Source organism: Dreissena polymorpha, chromosome 12 (assembly GCF_020536995.1).
Source record: "Dreissena polymorpha isolate Duluth1 chromosome 12, UMN_Dpol_1.0, whole genome shotgun sequence".
Classification (NCBI taxonomy): Eukaryota; Metazoa; Mollusca; class Bivalvia; order Myida; family Dreissenidae; genus Dreissena; species Dreissena polymorpha.
Window position 1 is genome coordinate 25,215,404 of NC_068366.1, and position 7,645 is coordinate 25,223,048.

General features: G+C 35.6%; 1 long non-coding RNA gene across 3 annotated transcripts; it reads left to right on the forward strand.

Annotated features, from left to right (window-relative positions):
* The first annotated feature begins 2,341 nt into the window (after positions 1-2,341).
* Positions 2,342-6,125, forward strand: LOC127852987 (uncharacterized). Of its 3 annotated transcripts, none has more exons than XR_008036387.1 (4): positions 2,342-3,390; positions 3,583-5,356; positions 5,477-5,536; positions 5,701-6,125. It is a non-coding gene; the product is annotated as an uncharacterized LOC127852987 (long non-coding RNA). The 3 variants fall into 3 exon arrangements; XR_008036388.1 differs by having other exon boundaries at positions 2,342-3,104; positions 3,312-5,356; XR_008036386.1 differs by having other exon boundaries at positions 2,342-5,356.
* The last annotated feature ends 1,520 nt before the right edge of the window (positions 6,126-7,645 follow it).

Here is a 7,645-nt window from a genome sequence, read left to right on the forward strand (position 1 = left end):
TCTAGAAATGCTGAATGTTTTTGAAAAGCAAAAGGCTAAATGCTAGCCAGTACTTACAGTTGAGCTACCGTGGGGATGTCAAATGAACTGATGGTTTAATATGATGGTGTATCAAAATGCGTTTGTTGATATTTGCAATATATGATTTGATCTTGGTTTACATTTTTTGCATGCTGTTTTTGTTTCAGTTGCCGGTGGTAAGTATTGTAGATTGTTATGCATATGTCTAGTTTTCACTCAAATATGAAACATGCTTTGAATCTTCTGTACAGTTTTGGAGGGTTAGTGTTTGTGACAACTTTGTCGGTTGGTTTTTATGAAAGCACATGTGAATGATGATATAACGGGTAGAATTTCCCAATACATGAGTATCTAGCGGAATGCTGATGTATGATGATTTGATGATGCAATGAGAGTTGAGCGAAAAAATGGTTGCATATGAAAATTTATCGAAATGTGTTTGTTGATATGCACTATGATATGATACATGTATTGATTAAATTGTATTTGCATGCTGTAACATTTCTATTTCATTTCAGTGTGCTGTGGTGAGTACTGTAGATTGTATTGCCTATATATAGAATTTAATAACGATGATAAATGAAAACTGATTTCGATTTGTTTTCTACAATTTTAGGGATTATCACTCTATAACAACTCTGTCGGTTGGTGTTCATGAGTGTTCATGAGTGTGAGCCTAATACATCAAATGTTTGAGTAGTACAAAAATGTTTTCGCTTTTGTGGTCGCCAGCTGTCCGTGATCTGTAAAGTGAAAAATACACAGAGCTATGAAGCATACAAATGTTTCGAAATTTTATCAATGATTGTATACTATGCATGTTTTGATTTAGTTCGTTTCAGATTTGACATGAGATGAAAACCGGACATGATTTGAACAGAGCTGGTTAACGAAAAGGTAAGTCTGTTTCATTCCACTATGAACACTTGTATTTTGACAAAAGAAGAGATAAAGTGAGTTACTTTATCATCATGGTTTCATTTGGTGTATAAGACATGAACAGAGGTAAACCTAGCTAGCTTTTCGTGTACTCTATTTTGGATGATGAGTATGTCAGTAACTTTAATTGTACGGCTAGTAAAGTATGAACATGAATGCTTTGTTCAGATTTTCAGATGTGTGCTGGCAGTTCAGGTCTGGCAGCTGGAGTGAACAGTCGTGTTTTCTGGAGCTCCAACAATATGCTAGAAGGTAAGTAACTATGTTTGTTTTGCATTGCATGTTTTTATATGTTTCAGACTTTCAAGCAGAGATGTCATGATGACTGGAGTTGTGCACAGGGCAGTGACAAAGTGAAAGGTAAGTACTTTTGACTGAATGTTTGTTCTATGCATGTTTTGTTTTAATTCATTTCAGGAGTGCTTATCCAGTGATGATATGACAGTTGGAGTGAACAGTGGAGCCAAGCAGTCTTGTTTTTGAAGCTACTCAACAAGCCTTGAAGGTAAGTTTAGAATAACTCAATGTTAGTGAATTATTTTAAAAAAATGCTGTCAGTGAAGTACTGTCAGTTGCTTTTGGACAGTCGAACAGAACAGACGTGGTTGCGAAAGCTCTCATATCTGTTGTGTTAAACTGCTTTTATGATATGTTATGTTTGTTTGTTTGTTTGTGTTGTACTATTTTTCAGATGCTGTTGGCAGTGATGGGTTTTCAAGCTGACTTGAACAGAAAAGCACTCATATGGTAAGTACAAAATAGTTGTTATATGGGATGTGTTGTGCATGCTTCTATGTTCCAGGTGTACTTGCTGGCAGCGACGAAGACGATTCAAGAAGAGGACCATAGGTCAGAAAGTGATTGGGACTTGCAAACAGGGTAAGTGTAACACTTGTGTTTGTTTAATTTGTAACATGCGTGCTTTGCTCTGTTTCAGATTTCACATGCAGAAATTAAACAGGATTTCAACTGCTGAGACACAATTCATCAAAAGTAAGGTAAGTTTTAATCCATTGATTTGAGTTGTACAATGTGTTCTTTACTTTATTTCAGATTCGAGTCACTGGTTTACACATGGAAGAAGATTTCCACGTCTGTTACTCAACTCTACAGAAGCAAGGTAAGTCGATCAAATTTTTGTTTTAATTTGTACTGCTGTAATGTGATGGTAAACTTATGCTATTTTTCATGTGTGTCATGTACAGATGGATAATTCAAGTTTTATCTGTGTTGGTTTATGTTCAAAAACGTTTTACATGTATGTGTGTTTGAAGATGTTTTGTTTCAATGGATGGCCAGATGGCAAGCAGAACAGACGTGTTTCTTGGAGCTGCCAAACAGTGAGTACAAACGTTTTATAGTTTACAGTTGTTAACTCATAGAAGTCTGTGAAAGATGATAACAAGGGTTGAATCTATCAGCACTTGTGTCTAAAAATGCTGATGTGTGACGGTTTACTGAAAAGGGTAAATGCTAGCCAGTACTTACACTTGAGCAACCGTGGGATGTCGAACTAACTGATGATGTACTATGATGGTGAACACTTACTATGTGTATCAAAATGCTTTTGTTGATATTTACTATAGATGATTTGATATTGGTTAACATTTGTTTGCATGCTGTTAACATTTCTATTTCATTTCAGGGAGCTGTGGTAAGTATTGTAGTATTAATTTGTCTCAATAAACGATGATGAATGAAAACTGATGTCGATTCTTTTTGTACAGTTTTAGGTATTAGCACTCTATACAAAACTCTGTCGGTCGGTGTTTGTGAATGTGAGCTTAATGTTTGAGTAGAACAAAAATGTCTTTACTTTTGTGATCGCCAGTTGTCTGTGATGTAAAGTGGAAAAAACACAGCTATGAAGCATACAATTGTTTCAATATTTTATCAATGATAGTGTGCTATGCATGTTTTGATTTAGTTCGTTTCAGATACGACATGACATGAAGAGTTGACAGTCGAACAGAGCTGAGCAAAGCAGAAAGGTAAGTGTGTTTCATTTTAGTATGAACACTTGTATTTTGTTTTTATATGGTATGTTTTGTGCATGCTATGTTTCAGGTGTACTTGTAGTCAGCGACGAAGACGATTCAAGAAGAGGAACATTGCTGAGAAAGTGAATGGGACTTGCAAACAGGGTAAGTGTTACAATTGTTTGTTTGATTTTTACCATGCATACTTTGCTTTGCTCTGTTTCAGATTTCACATGCAGAAATGGTCTCATAGCAGTGCCAACAGTGAATAAGGATTTCATCTGCTGTGAAACAACTCAACAGAAAGTAGGTAAGCATTGAATGAATGCACTTGAGTTGTACAATTTGATGTGATGCTTTTTTCTGTTTCAGATTCAAGTTTCTGGTGTAGACAGAAAAATGTGTTTGAAGAAGGAATTCTACTACTGTGATTCAACTCTACAGAAGCAAGGTAAGTAGAAACAAAATTTTGGTTTAATTTAACTCATGTGTTTTGCACTGCATGCTATTTTTCAGGTCTCTCATGCAGTGAGGGAAAAGAAGAAGATTTCAAAAAAAAATCACTGCTGCAACTCAGGCCTATAACATGGTAAGCGTTTACTATATTGTATACAAAATATTTTTCTGTTTTACTCTGTTTCAGGTTTCAATTGTAGAGATGTTGCAGAGATGTTTTGACAGCTTGTGACAGAAAAGAAATTCAGCAGCTGTGTATCGACTGTAGCCACGAGGTAAGTCGAAACAAATATACTGGTTTGTATGTTATGTTGTTATGCCCTTCTATGTTTCAGACTTACATTGCTGTGACTGTTCCACAGTGGGTCAAAAAAGAGACGAATACAGGTTTCAAGAAGAAAATTGGCTGTTGAAAACCTGCACAAAATATGAGGTAAGTAAACTATTCTTTTGGTTTGTTTTGTGCTTTGTTATGCTTAACTATTTTTCAGATTGGAATGGTGGGTCGTTACAGAGCAGACTTTTGGACAACTGAGAAGTTGAGAAACAGAAAATGATTCAAGATCAGCTACGTAAGTCTTGATTATTATGCATTGCTAAATGTTTTTTTCATTTCAGTATCCTGTGGTAAGTACACTAACTTTCTATAATTTCATATTGAAATGTTTTGATGACTTGTATACTACTATGCAATGCTTAATGTTTTTTTTCATTTCAGTAGCCTATTGGTAAGTACACTAACTTTCTATAATTTCATAGTGAACTGTTTTGATGACCTGTATTCTGCATTGTAAAATGTGTTTCTTTTTCATTTCAGTATGGCTGTGGTAAGTACACTAACTTTCTATAATTTCATATTGAACTGTTTTGATGACTTGTATTCTGCATTGTAAAATGTCTGTTTTTCATTTCAGTATCCTGTGGTAAGTACACAAACTTTCTATAATTTCATATTGAAATGTTTTGATGACTTGTATACTGCTATGCAATGCTAAATGTTTTTGTCATTTCAGTATAGCTGTGGTAAGTACACTAACTTTCTTTAATTTTTATATTGAACTGTTTTGATGACCTGTATTCTGCATTGTAAAATGTGTTTCTTTTTCATTTCAGTTGCCTGTTGGTAAGTACAATTGCCTTCTTTAATTGCATATTGAAATATGTTTTATGACTTTTATTCTGCTATGCTTTTTTCATTTCAGTTTGGCAGATGTAAGTACACTTCATTTATGTAAAAACTGAATATGATTGTTGTGCTATACAAAATGTGCTTTTTTCAATTTCAGGTCAGCAATGGTAAGTATAGTGTGTTTCTTTATGTATAATTTTGTATACATATTGTTTTTTTCATCATAGCATGTCTTTTATATTTATGCTTTGTGTAAGTAAAATGTTCATAAATCATTCTTATCTTCAAACTAAAAATGTATTGTGCTATGCAAAATGTCTGTATGATTTCAGTTGCCAGAGGTGAGTACCATTACAGTTGAAAAGTTAGTTTTGTTTAGTTAAAGTTTTGGTTCACAGTTCTGTTTGTTATTTGGCAAAATTTACATGTATGCATTGAGTCTTGATTTCAGCTAGATTGTGGACTGAAGAAGATTGCCAGCAGAGGGATTGGATACAAGATACAAAGTAAGTACTGAGTTTCTTACTAAAAGTTTTGAGTTGTATTCATCGTGTGTTAATATGCTATGATTGCTATGAACATGACTTTTGTATTTCAGCGAAGACAACATAGGTAAGTAAAATTGTTATCTGTTTCATGTTTACTGTTACAGTTCAATATTGTGTTTATAAATTGTAAGTTGTACAAACACATTCAAAAGTTTCTGATCATGCTTTCGATTTCATTTCAGCTTTACTGCTGGACGAGTGTTCTCTACTACTAGACGTGTCAGGTTTACTACCAGGCGAGCAGTGACAACAAGGCGCCTTTGTGGAAACAACACAACAAAAAAGTGAGTATGAGTTGAAATTGTTTTTCTGTATGTTACACTTAAATGCAAAATTGTGCACATAAACTGTAAGTTGTACAAACACAGTGAAAGTTTCTTATCATGCTTTCTATTTCATTTCAGCTCTACTGCAAGACGAGCAGTGACAGCAAGGCGCCTGAACATGCAACACAATACAAAAAAGTAAGTATCAGTCAAACAGTTGGTAGAGTTGTGTGTTTTTTTTAGCAGTTTGTGTTTACTTTTTCATTTGATACATAGTATATTACACATGCATGCTTTTTATCATTTCAGGCTGTTTACTCTCATTGTTTACTGTTTAACACAATTTGCTTTTCTATTTTCAGTGCCAATTTGCAAACCTTGATGTGGACACCGAGTAGTCAATACATACGTGTGGGGTACAGCTGCGACAAAACCGTGGGTCCATCGCACCGATAACTTGAACATTGGCCCGTGTATGGACATCAGTGCAACTTTGTGAATCCATGTATCTTTGTGAATCCATGTAACATTGCGAATGTGTGTCGATCGAAAAATGTGTACATTCTGAACTGAAACGAACTCGGTGTTGCAAGTGGCAAGTGTTGACAGTGTGTATGTTTATGTTTATGTTTTTACATGAAAACTAAAGGAGATTGTTCTCCTACCTTTTTTTTCCTTGTTTTATTGCGCTGGCCAGCAATATTGATGTATTGATGTATGTGTTTGTGTTTAAACTATGCAATACCAAAATCAAACAAAAAATAAACATTAACAGTCATTAACTGTGTTTGGGCGGCCGAGGGGTTTAAGACTCCACAAGTGTGAAGCGCACTGATAGCACTTGGGGGTAAACACCTCGGTATTTCGGTGCTAAAATGTTTTCACGGTGCTTATTTTGACGCACTGTTAGAACTACCAACCAGTTAATGATTGCATGATCTATAAAACCAATTTTAAGTCTACTTGGGCACAAGAGATTCCAAGTACCAAAATACCAACAATTAACAAGCAGACGCTTTTCAAAACTATGACCGCTGAGATTGATAGTCAGATGGAGTCCTGCCCATTTAGCTGTGTAGCGGTCTAGGGCGGGGTTGCAAGTCAATACGAAATGAGGCGCTATAAAGCAACTTGTCCCCGTTATGACCGTCAATACTTTCGACACTATCTGGGAATCCTTTCAACACCACATTGTTGCGCTGTTGGAAGGGTGGTAGGCACGCATGGTGACATGCCTGTGCTTTGCTATGCGACACCATGGTATTTTCGTACGGTGACACGAAATATCTTAATCTGGCTCTCTCAGAAACGCAGGCACGCGTTGACCGAACCTGACCGATGACCGAGCAATAACATTTCTATTAAGTGCTTCAATGCACAAAGTCTGCTAGGGCTGGGGTGGGAAGGCGACTTCTCTTGTAGTCAGACAAGAGGAACGGTCACAAGTCCGTGAAAACGCCGAGTGACACCACTAGCTTTCAATCGTACAAAGCAAAAAACTTTCAAACTTTAGTTTGAGGTGAAATGATAAAAAAACTATATAAACAACTAACCGTTATAAGATATTCGCCATATGGACACAAACTATGCTACTCAATGTTGCGTTGAACATTAATTGCGCCTTACGAACTACTCGTGTTGAAACTAACATTGAGTGACTCGTAAACTTAAAGCAGTTACTCGCTTTTGACTGCATACACATTTTGTACAACGGCTCGTTATTGGTATAACTTGTCTTTCAATGAGACACATTAACACAAACGTTCAACAGTATTTAGGCTTTATATTGCGCTTGTAGAATATACGAACAAAACACACTATATAAATGACGTTTAGGGATTATTTTGACTTTCCATTTGAGATGATATGATGAAAAAGTATATACATCAGTTTAAGCGACTTTCATGACATTCACCACATGGCCATAAACTTGCGTTATTCAATGAAATGTTAAAATTTCGCTAGCAAAATAAATAAAAACTATATACGCAGTTTCATAACTTTCGATGTATGATCATGAAGTTTGAAATTGTGCAAAGCAATTTTGCGTTAAAAGTTGCATGTAGTTTTATCCCGATCTGAAACCTTTCGCTACAATACAGCCGTATTCGAAACTCAACAACTCAAATGTTTGTACTGAACAATACGAATGTTCCCGTTTTGAAACGACAGTAGGTTAAACAAACATATAGTGGTAAAGCAACATTTCTTGTACTCAAATAGGAGAAACGGTCACGAGTCAGTACACAAATCATAGCAAAACTACACTCTGCAGCTTGTATGAAACGTGTTTATACAACCACAGTA